Here is a 13,090-nt window from a genome sequence, read left to right as displayed (position 1 = left end):
GCAGCTCCTCTCCTCTCCTCTAGCAGGTGACAATCCTCCTCCAGGTCAAATAATGACCAGTGTCATTCAACCCACTTCCTCTTTTCCCACACTGTCATGGACACACCCCCTGTGGGTAAGTCATTATTGAGTACATCATCATCATCATCATCAATGTCATTACATAAGCACCTTTCAGGATTGCCCTCCCATCCAATTTTAGCACTTTGTCAGTAAGCACAATTGTGTAAAAATTCTGAGTACAACGAGAAGAGTGTCAGAGCTTTATCTTGTATCCCGTGCTGATGTGGGACAAAGGAAAGGAGGTTTTAGTGAACACAGGGTGCAATCTTCCATTTTTCTTTGTTTAGATGTTGAGGAGTCTGGGAATGAGCCTAGATCTGCACCTGAGTTCCCCTAACCTGGCTATGTATGGGCCAACTTGGAGCAGATGTGATAACATATACAGTATATATGGTGCATAGATCATAAGGCTGTGACGTCATCGCGGTCTGGGTTTTTTTAATGGGAAAGAGCGCACAGGAGATGAAGACATGACCGTGGTGCTTGGGTTGGCTGTGAGCCTGGAAGCATGTTCTAATAATATGCTTATTTGAGGAAAGAAAACCAATAAGGCCACACTGTTCATGTAAGTGAAAAATGTCAAATTAAAAAAATATTAAAAATGTTGTGCCCATAGCTTAATCAAACGTTATTATGCATCTGTTATTTGCCATAAAGATCGCTATGTCAACCATGTGACTATTACTGTATTTATATTATCATTGCTATATTATGTCAAATAACGATCATTATAGCTTGACTGAAGATCAGAGTGGAGAGGGCATGGCGATGACTGAGTAGAATATTTGACTGAAGACCACTTGAAGATCCATACAGCCATTACAATGTACACCTTGTCTTATGGTCAACATGAAAGAACCCTGAGAATGGGTTAGTCCTTTAAATAAAGAATATTCCAGATAAAACGGTAAGAGTCAAGTGAATTAGCAAAATCTGGCTTTGTATAAATCCAACACTTCATGTCCTTTCAAAGTGGATTAGGTTTTGAGCTATCATTAGGAGGGGAGATTAGATTCCCCCGTCATTAGAGAGAACAGGCTGAATAAATTACACAGTTCGGTTTTAATCATTCTCCTGTATAACTAATTCATGGAGAAGAAATATGAGAGAATCCAGAAATTAAGTTACAACTTTTAATAGTGCAAACATTCCTCATGCTGGCTATAGATCTACACACAGATTATATACGTTTTTTACATCTTAAGTGAAACATTTAATTTGTTTCATCTGTTTTGCTTGAACAATTAGTGCGGGAAGTGTGAAGGTAAAAGTAGAGCAGCTAGAGAAAATGAAATGCAATGCTAAAGTAGATACAAGCTCAATCAATCGAATCTCATATAAGCTTTACCGTGTTCTTGTAATTGCAAAAGTCACTATGAATATTTTTAAAGTGACAATAAACTCAGGAGTTAAACTTTTGTTCCCCATGGTCCCTATGTGTATTGTAAAGTAGTCACCACCACCAATTCAGAGATGATTTGAGTATCTACAGCTGAGTGATACACAAGGTACATTTTTATCAATGGTGAAGGTGCATTTTTAGGATTTAACTTTCATTTTTTTTTTGCTATTGCTATGTCTTCCGTGACTTTTGTTTGACAATAGCTTCCTTCCTTTCTAGCACTGGACAAAATGAAATAACAAGACTGCCCCCCCACACCCCCGGACTTAAAAAGGTTTCACCGCAAAGTTTGCAAAATTGCCAAAATTTTTGTGAACTGAGCAGATTCACTCTGGACCCTTGTGACCCCGAAACTTTGCATATAATTTGTGACATCATAAAAACTCTTGCTCAGTGATCTTTGGTGCGCCGGTGACATATCGAAATTTAGTTTTACTTTACGAGAACGCAATCAGAACCTTTTTGACCATTGCACAGAAAATGAAGCAACAATAAAAACAGATTCCTTCTCAACAATGTTTCTCTTCCATTCATCATAAAAATGGTAGCTGACCATATTCTTGTTGAGCAACAACAACGCTTTCTGGCAATTCATTGAGGCAGATCAAAGGGCATCCTATGGAAAACTGAAGTGACTATCTGCATTTTGATTGGTTCCTATGGCTTTCTGCACTTGAAGCATCCTTGTTATTTACAGTCTTATTAGATACGTTGGTATTGTAAGCTCAGTATGGCTTCAGTAATGTGCTTGTAAACTTGGCTAGCAATCGGCAGTATCGTTTAACTTCCGCCTCTACCTTTAGCAAACAAAGCGAAACTTTGAAACATGAAATATCTAACAGGAAGCAAAAAGCATAATCCTTGCCCAATATTTAAACAGCAACAGACTTCAGGAGTTGTGTGCGTGTTGTAATTAATCATAACCCAGGTTCGTTTCTCAAAGTATCAGCATTTATGTATCTCCCCAACAGTTTTCAGTCAGTGGGACGTTACTTACAATGGGGACATAAAATGTTCACAGCAGGCTGACCTTTTATTTTCCTTGGGAACACTTTCTCGATCATGAAACCCTAAAAAGTCCTACATGTAAAAAATAATATAGATCTTAAAAAAAACAGCTAAATGCATTGAGAGATATTAATTAGAGTTATAATTGTTTTCAAACCAAATTCTATATAAACAGCACCCATTTATAGATAATGAAATCGTCTGCTCTGAATGAAATTTGTCATTGTGCTGCCGGTAATTTGCTTAGTAATTGGATTTATTTGTGATGGATGTGCTCTTTTTATTCTCATTAGTCCAGAAAAGATTATATAACTAGTTTCTCGTATCTGAGACATTGTTATTTGTACTTGATTATTATAAGGGATCCTTTTATTTCAACAATATTTTACCAAAAACCTATCCAGAGAGAAACATGGGAGTGCGGTTACTGACCTACATCTGAAAATGTTAATTTCCTGGCTGTTATGCTGACCCTTAGATGTCAGACAGACTCTGTGCTTTTAGTCACTGATCAGGAAGGCCAGATTTCTTCATGTGCTTACTTGCTACTGGTCAGTGAGTCAAAGTAATAAAACAAGTTACAAGTTACCAGATTTTCAAAATGAAATCTGGGGACACCCTACTGACCACACCCAAAATCATGCCCCCATTTGTTGCCACACCCACAAACTATGGCACCCCCCCTCCCCCATTTCTTACATGTCCTCTAACAACCACATACTTTGGGAACAAAAAGCAGACATTTAAGATATGAAGACAAAATAAAAAGATTATAAATAAGAGAGCTGATCGCTGTGATTGCAGAGCCGTGACAGTCACACAGCCGGCAGCTGCTCACTGTGTTTTGTAATCTGCTCGCAGGCTGTGTGTTACAAAAGTGATTCAAAGTACCTCTGAGGAGAATACTGTATTCTTCGCAGAGATACTAAGTATCAAAGCCCCTGTAAATAAAAAATAACCCCTTAGTGCTGCCTGGTTTAAAAAAAGAAAATTAAAACTAAAGTTTAAAAAAAAAGGAAAAACGTTTTAACAAGTTTAAAAAAATATACATTTAATGCAAAATTTATAAGAAAATATAGTGCCGGGGAGGCTATTAAAGATAGAAACACATACTACATTCTAAAATAGTTCTACACTAAAATTGTATTTCACTCTCTGTATTTTGTGACTTGTAACTCCCCAAATAAACTGAAATTGCAGACATTTGATATACCCCCTAAATAAGGACAAATAAAATATTTTTTATGAATTACTTTCTGTTAGCTACACTAATTATGTACATTGTTATTGTTTTTCCCCCCCATTTTTTTGTTTTTTTAAATAAAAAAAATAAGTATTTATATATGCATATGCCACATTAAATTAAAGCCCATGGTGTCCTTTATAAAATGGTCTATGTAGGTGCAATGCATGAGGAAGATGGAAATTTTGGCTAAACAAACGCATAGCAAAAATGGCAAAATTTCTCCGGTCCCTAGAAGCGAAAAACATTTCTGAAACTGTGTCACTAAAGGGTTAAAGTGGTGCTAATGCCCAGCATGATTCCTGCCTCCATCCCAGAATGCAATGCCTGACACCAGAACAGTTTTTGAGCAGGTACATTTATTGTTGCATCGGGCATAGAGAAGGTGGAAAGAGCATTCATATGGCTATACAAAGAGTGACCTCCAAAAAAAGTCACCTTCAACTGAATTTTCATCTTCAGGGGGCTCTAAGGTACAATGAGGGGTTTGAAATCTAAACCATATTCAAACCTCTACCCCCACCCAAAAAAATACTATGATACCGTTTATCTGTCCCAACATGTGGCAGCCACATTCATTTCTGTTTCTGTCTTATTTCCCTTTATTTTTACCTGTTGATTCAGCCAAAAACACACTTTCTGCCCAATGTCGGCACTGTATCTTTGGAGGAGCAACATTGTCACCCTAGTTTTCTGTCCTGATTTGCAGTACAACACCTCCCCCTCTCCTCATATTTATTAAATAGAGGGGTGTTGCTTTGAAGTTCACTGAAGATTGCTGAGAAAAAAAACTGTTTGAGATTTCGGTTCAGCTCACTAGAAGGGACAAGGAAACAGCATTTCCGACAGGTTCAAGTGTTTGCTGTACCTGCAAAAAAAAAAGAAAAGAAAACTAATGCAACCACTACATCTAATGACTTGCAAGCTGCAATATTTTACATATTTGTTCTTGGATTTATATATACACTTTACCTTTTACATGTTATTAGCTAATGTGGTCAGCACAATAGCTCCACTATTTGTTTTATGGTCCCCCAAACAGGGTCACTTTAAGGTACCTTGATCGGTCTGTTGTGAGTAGTGTCATATATACTTTACAACTAGTCATGCTCATTACTTCTGGTCTCCGAGCTGCATTGCTAAGTTGCCAACCTTTTCTGCTCTCTTGGGTCCTCTTTAACTATATTAAGTCTTATCCAGTATTATGGAGAGGGATTTATTGGAGGAAAATAGCATTAAACTCTCCTACTGCATTATTAACAGACCATATGTTCATCAAACTCTAGAGATATCAGCTTAGACAGGATGGCAGCACAAAACCTCTCTGATCTCGCTGCCACCTCTAATTCATAATCCAGCCTCAGCACAGTGGAAGAACTCCATAGATTTTATCAAAGAATTTCAGCAGGAGCCATCTAGTGAGTTTAACATCTGTAGTGCTGGACAGGGCATAGTGTGCCGTCATCATCTGGCAGCATCCATTCCTGGCCAGCTCAGATATCAGCCTCTCATTGCTGCATTGGTATTAGAAATGCTAAATTGCGCTCTGTCCACTTCCCGTTGAGCTTACTATATATGCTTGTGCGTATATAGTGCAGTTGTTTGCAGGTTTTTTTTACAATATACTTTCATCTTAATTTTGGGCACAATCTTGAAAACAAAACCATATACTGGTTTATACCTTTCAGTGACTAAGAGGTGAATCTGCACCAGGAATATATTTACCATAATGGCACATGTGACCAGTGCCTAGGGCATCAGGGTACAGTGGGCATCACCAGGCCTCAGCAAACAGTACACAAGGCCTTCTCTTGCTGCACATATGTGGGACCTTGTCTATCAATTCCTTGCATATATACACAGGTCTCATCCATTCGGGACCAGCACGCCCTACTCCATCTGTCCTAATGTAACATAGACATGGGACCTTGTTAATGCATTGTCCTCCTGCCAAGCCTCCTTCTGGTCTCTTCTTTATTAGCACATTGAACCCGATCAGAAAAATCTGCCTCTTTCTTTCTTGTGTGGTAAATTACAGTAAGTGACCAGTTGTACTGTTCTTCTCGGTGGTAAAGTATCCCGCAGCAATAGTACTAAAAATTATTTCCCCTGGTGTCTAGCAGCAGAGTTAGATCACTACACTATGTGTGTAAGCAGGGTCCTTTTTTACTGTGGTTCAACATGTCTCCTGTGAGTAAGAGCTAGAACCTTCCACTCAGGAACATGGGCTTTTCTGATTGGAGGGCTCTAGCTTCAACTCACAGGGAGCATGTGGGACTGCAGCAGAGGGCTGCTGCTTACACACAGATCACAGTGGCTTTGCGACATGAGACAGCTATTTGCTATGGCTGTAGGCTGCTGTATCACTTAAATAAAGGGTAAGACTCCGTTCATTTACTGTTGAATTTTTTTTTTTTACTGCAAATGCAAATTATAACCAGAGTTTTATACTAGATTTATACTAGATATACTAGATACTAGATGGTCAAAGTACAGGTTTACTCTAACAATCCTATAGTCAGACAGCTTTAAGACTGCAGCTGAATGAGAATAAAGGGTGCCCATTGCATCCAGTAAACCAACAAGCCTAAAATGATGAGTGTCAATGTGTCATAGCATTACAGCAACCACTCGGCTGTCAGTATTCCAGATGTATGACCATTACTGACATTGCTTTCCCACATGTACACTTCCATAAAAAAACAAAAACTATATTCAACTAGGAGAAATGTATGCCCTTCCCTTAAACGCATGGATTTCATTTAAACTGACATTTAATCATACAGACTACCATGGTGGAACGCAGCTTACATTATTATTCCAGGCTATCAAATGCAGCTTCTTTTCAGGCCTGGATAAAGCTAATGTGGTGGCACTGGAAGGCTTTTCATAGGACAGACGGAATGTACAATAACCTTTTCTAAATGAAGGCCTAAATGTTATACCAAGCACAGCGGATGTTCTTATCTCTAGCTTCAATGGGCTTGCAAATGGGGTAGCAGTGTAATTCTCTGACTTCCTCTCTGCATTTGATCATTCAGCTTGGCGCTTTTGGCCACATAAATCTTTACATCTCTTCCTCTCTCCATAGTGTTATCAGCCCCTTATTGTGTATATCTTTTGCATATGCTGATTTGAGACCTAATTTACTTTACTGGCATCCGAACTCCTCTGGTTCAGTGTAATCATACAAATGAGCCTCACGGAGCTTTGGAAGGATTCCATCTGGCACTTATTTAATAGCATTTAAGAATTTGTTGACGAAATATTAATTTAGCTGCTGAATTCAGAAGAAATAGCTTGGCATCCCGTGACCACGGTTTCTGTACTTATTGGTAGACAAGTTGGGTTCTGTTTCACACTTACTGATGGTGCTAAATATGACACTGGATTTCTCCTTGGATTGTAAATGCAAATAGTTTATTTGAAAACCGCACTTAATAAGGAAACTAATATAAGACCTAGTTTTTAATGTAATAAAGTGTATCTAAAGTGTATCTAAACCCAAGCTCTTTAAGGGTTCACTCAGCCAGCAAACTCATTTTTCTCTACTGCAGTTAAGTAGCACAGCTTGATTAGGGACAAGCTCCCAACTGATTTTCTCCTGACTGAGTTTATTTGATAATCACACTCAGATAGATAACCAGATGAATAAGAAACTAATGGATTCTCTCACCTCTGCACTTCTGTACACTTTCCCTATCTTTAACCCACTACCCTTCAAACCAGCAAACAGTTACCCATGGAAATCTACACCACTTACCCGTTCTCTTCCATACTTTACAATAGGCCACCTTTTAAAAAAATCTCACCTCTGTCCAGGGGTTGACTGGCAACTTTGAGCCCAGGGGGCAAGTACAACCCAGAGGCCCATGGTGCAGCAACTTGGCCCCCCCTCCCGCTCTGCCTCTTCCCCCGCCTTCTCCCCGCCCGTCTGCCACTTTTGCCATCCACGTAACGGTAGTGTGAATGGTCGGGAGATGTGAGGACTCCTAGTAAGTCCATGAAAGGGGTGACTGGCTGGGGGATGGTGCTCTCCTCACACTGGGCTCCCTACATGGTTCTGGCCTTACTCCGCTCCATGTCTGGTACTCAGGGACTCTCACCCACTGTAGACCGCTGCTGGCTGTCCATGCTTCTGGGCTGTGAGCTGTGAGAGGGGCTGGATAGTTTCAAAGTCAGTGTTCTATAATTTTCCTCGACCCTATACAATTTCTCGACTGTGTCACTTCCAGTGGGGCCCAGTCATCCGTATCAGGTGTTTTCATGACCCCCTTTCTTCATGACATGCGGACCTGGGAGTGACGCGGTAGAGAAATTTATCGGTTGAGGAAAATTATAGCACATAGGTAGTGGAGGGATGCCTCGTCAGTTCTGTGCACGTGTACGACTGCTGCGACCCTGGTAGTTCTGCCACTAATAAGCGCTATGGGTCTCCTGGTGTATGGTGAAAAAACCAACAATAATACATTATTTGATAAATAGTATAGGGATGTGTATAAAATATAAATAAATAAATATATATCTCTAGATAAACAAAGTGACCATCCTTTTGTGAACAATAAAGCAATTAGTATGAAATGATGTGTGCATAAAACGAACAAAAAATGAATAAATAAATAAATATGTCAGCAATGAAATGTCTATATAAGTTGATAAAAAATGTTTAGATATACATAAATGTGAATAAATATGTTTACATACTAAACCGTGTGTTTGTGATTTTATCTGTGTGTTAGTATACACATATCTGCACCTGTCGTCATCCATGGTACACTAGTAAGTGTGCAGTAATGTGTCGTGAGCGTGTCCTAAACTTTAAAACAAATGGACAATAAGTCCTTAAAAAGTTAGGTAATGTCCAGAGGTATTTCAGTCTTAAAAAGACAAAGACTCGAATGAATGAATCCAAAATGATCGTATCCTGGGGGGTGATGTATCGGAGAGAATTTATTTATTTATTAATTTTTTGTTCGTTTTATGCACACATCATTTCATACTAATTGCTTTATTGTTCACAAAAGGATGGTCACTTTGTTTATCTAGAGATATATATTTATTTATTTATATTTTATACACATCCCTATACTATTTATCAAATAATTTATTATTGTTGTTTTTTTCACCATACACCAGGAGACCCATAGCGCTTACTATTTTAAAACCAATCTGTGAGGCTCCTTCAGCCTTAGTTCCAGCAGCTTGTGGTTAACCCTTATTCTCTGTGATTTTTCCCCTTTTTGGTCTGTTCCTTAGCGCAGAACACTCAATCTTCCAGTTCTGCCACTAACTCCAAGCTGTAGAGGGACTACAAATCTCAGCACATTATACAACTATGTAAAATAATACCACATTGTGCAGCATTGCAGAATGGCAATACATATTACAGCAATGCAGAATAATATGAAGCTACATACTCTGTTGCTCTGGGTTCGTCGCCTGATGTCTCCAGGGTCTCAGGTGGGTTGTGCGGGCTCTCACCAGGGGTCCAGAGAGTTTCACAGGTGCATGTGGGTGCAGCAGAGACGGCTCCCTAAGTAGGCTCTCAGTTGGCCAATGCGGACTGTCAGGTGGTCAGTGCGGGCTCTCTGCTGGTCAGTGCAAGATCTGTGGTGGCCAGTGGGGGCTGCCTAATAATTAGTGAGGGCTCTGTGGTAGCTCCCTGGTGGCCAGTGGAGGCTCCCTGGTGGTTAGTGGGTGATCCCTGGTGTAGGGTGACCATTCATCTAGAGCTGCAGCTAACATTATTTTCAAAATCGATTAGTTAGCCGATTATTAAGTTTGATTAATCGGTTAATCAGATTTTTTTTTTAATGGCTCCAGTGATGGACTACTATTCCGCATTGCGATGTATAATGTACTATTGCTGGGTTTTGTAGTCCTCTACAGCTGGCGGTATTCCGCATTGCGCTGTATAATGTACTATTGCTGGGTTTTGTAGTCCTCTACACAGCGCAATGCAGAATACCACCAGCTATAGAGGAGTACAACAAATCCCAGCAATACATTATACATACAGTGTACAATGTATTACTGGGATTTGTAGTCCTCTATAGCTGATGGTATATTGCTCTGTATAATATACAGTACAGCACAATCTACCATCAGATATAGAGGACTACAAATCCCACTATCCCAGCAATACATTATAGAGCACCATGTGTGGGAAAGTGCAGGCTTACCTGGGCAGTCTTCCAGCAACTTGCTTCTGAGATCGGGCCTGTCTGTCGGCGGCTGTCATCCCCTCACGCCTGCTCCTCCTTACTTCTTCTTCTACCCGTGTCGCTGTGCCGATCGTGGATGTGGGCGGGCGGTGAGGTGGGGTTGAAATGCGGCGTGTGGAGCGTGGATAAGGTCTGGCCCGGGATCCACTGACAAGCGCAGCCTCCCATCTCCCACGCTGTCAGAATGTGCATACAGCGTGTGCTGGTTACTACTTAAACCGGCACGCGCTGTATGCCGCTTCTGAGAAGATATGCTATTAGCATAGCGAGGAGGTCAGCTGCGCATGTTGCATAGCTCCTGCTACGCTAAGACTGGGTTCACACCGGGGCATGATTAGTCAATTACAGTTTCGGAGGGCGCAGTGCATTGTGGGTTCATAATATTTCTTCCCCTCGACTTCTTTATTGTGATCAACAACACAATGATCCAACCCTCTCCTCATACCATGGTGCTCGGTGTAATCCTGGATTCTAACCCCTCCTTCAAGCCCCACATCCAATCACTGTCCAAATCTTGCTGACTTAACCTCTGCAACATTTCCAAAATTCTCCCCTCCTTAACAAATAACAACACAAAGCTTCAAATTCGCTCCATTGTTATCTCTCAACTCAACTATTGCAACTCTCTCCTTGTTAGCCCACCTCTACACAGGCTATGCTAACCTTTAGTCTATCATGAATGCTGCTGCCAGGTTAATCTACCTTTATAAACCTTCAGTGTCCGCTGTCCCTTTCTGCCAATCCCTCTACTGACTCCCACTTGCCCAACAAATAAAAGTAGAAATAACATACAAAGCCATCTACAATAGGGATGAGCCGAACACCCCCGTGTTTGGTTCTAATTCAAACTTTTGAACATGAAAAAAGTTCTAATTCGAACTTAGAACTCAATGTAAGTCTATGGGGGTAGAACTCAGAAAATGAAATGTGCCCATTTTAAAGCCTTATATGCAATTTATTGGCCATAAAATGTGCATGGGGATCTGGGTACTGCCCTGGGGGACATGTATCAATGAAAAAAACACTTTTTAAAAAAATAAAATTTTTAAAGGAGCAGTGATTTAACATCACTTAAAATGAAACATTAAAAATGAAAAATTCCTTTAAATATGGTGCCTGGGGGGTCCCCTTTCACTGACCGTAAAGTGGTGCATCTGTATGATGTATAGAACCTGCTGAAGCAAAAATTACATTTATAAAGAAAAAAAATTACATTTAAATTGCCGGTAACTGTGTATTGGTAATTTAGTGATTCTCTAATATATAGAACTCTAATATATACAGAAGTCTGTATTATATTATATATAGGTCAGGTGCAAGCCTGTAGCCAATTACAGTTTCGGAGGGCGCAGTGCATTTTGGGATGTTCCGCGGTCGAACAGACCGCGAACATCCCGCAATGTTCGGCGTTCACCGAACGCTAGAACAGGCTATGTTCGAGTCGAACCTATGTTCGATTCGAACATGCAGCCCATCACTAATCTACAACTCTGCCCCAAGCGACATCACCAAACTTGTTTCACAATTTTACCCAAACCATCCTCTTCCCAAGACCTCCTGTTCTCTAGTTCCCTCATCACCTCCTACCATGCTCTCCTCCAGGACTTATTCAGAGCCTCTCCTATCCTCTGCAACTCCATACACCAATCTGCCTGAAGTTAGATGAGTGCATCGACCTGGAAAATGGCCACTCAGACATCTAGCACTGCATAGACATAGAAGTCTATGCAGTGCTGGATGACTGAGTGGCTAATTGCCAGGCTGCAGGAACCAAGGGAAAAAGTTCAGCGTAAGGTTGGAGCTAAGTAACCTGTCTGCGTGATTTGCCACTCAGATATACAGCGCTGCCTAGACTTTTATGACTATACTGTGCTGGATGTCTGAGTGGCCAGTTGCCACATTGATCCACTTTGACACAGGGAGATTATTTAGCTCTAACCTCCAGACCATACACAGGACTTTTTCCCTTTGTTCCTGTTTGGGGAGCAAAGGGGAAGGTAAGAATGAGCAATTAAAAGTAAGGAAGTAGAAAGGGTCACCCGCCCTCTCCATACCTGGGTATTTCTCATAGTTCTTGGGGTAGGGGAGTGGTAAGTATCATCAGTGGGGGCAAGGAGGGTGTGGCCTATTAAGTGGACCCACTAATTTGTGCTGAAGTGCAGGTTCACTTTAAGTGATGAAAAGAGTCAGTTTATACATCAGTACCTGGACACTTCATAGTACACTAGTATGTGAATGATCAAATAATACAGAGCCGGATAGAGATTTACTGCAGAGCTCATGGTGATAGATTTCAGATGCTATTAATCTGACATATTTCACATTCTCTCAAGCAGTACTGACAGCTGTGGTGAAGCCCTGGAGTCTTGTTTCTCCTCTCTGCTCTCTGTTATGATTGGTAGAGGGAAAGATTGACAATTCTCTTGGCTGCTGTTTACTGAACAGTGAGACACGCCGAGGTTCGAACAATTTCACTTTCAGTGAGCAAATATTCTAGAGACTTCACGTAACTTGTATTACCCAGCTTCAGACAGGTCTTCTCTATTGTCACATCCAAAGGCATGATATATGTGACAGGTACCTGTAGTAAAATATGTAAAGCGTTCTTCTACTCCACATATGTGGAAAAATTGCTGTATTAGGCAAGTTATAGCTAAAGAACTGTCAAGAGTAAAAATTATTGACTGCCACTGCTGAGCTTCCTCTTAAAAATGGTAGTTTGTGTGGCTGTTATGCTGATATTCTGAGATACTGACCAGGAAAACATTTGCAGGAATTAAGACTTTGCTTGCCACAAATGAGCGAATACTCAGCTTCAGTCCAGAACTGCCCCCACTCCTTCTCCACCATTAGATGGTGCCAGTCTTCCGGGATGTGCGGTCTGGGGAATCAAGTCTGAAGCTGTCAGCTTTTCCTTCATTCAAACTGGCTTCTAACAGGATTTTTCCGCTGTGTAACCTGTCATGGACAGAGCACCACCTGTTATTTACAGGCAGTGCTTCATCCGACTTTTGATAGCCATATTAGGTTACACAGCAGTGGGCTTCCCTGCTGCTGTGTGTAACCTAACACAGTGCGGCAAGAGAAGGCAACAGCCTCCGACTTGGAGTCAGGGGCTTGAGCTCTGTGGATGGTTTGGACCAATGCAAA

This window comes from Nanorana parkeri, unplaced genomic scaffold, assembly GCF_000935625.1.
Source record: "Nanorana parkeri isolate BGI_ZX_2015 unplaced genomic scaffold, ASM93562v1 scaffold284, whole genome shotgun sequence".
Classification (NCBI taxonomy): domain Eukaryota; kingdom Metazoa; phylum Chordata; class Amphibia; order Anura; family Dicroglossidae; genus Nanorana; species Nanorana parkeri.
The sequence above is the reverse complement of the archived record's forward strand: the minus strand, read 5'-3'. Positions refer to the sequence as shown.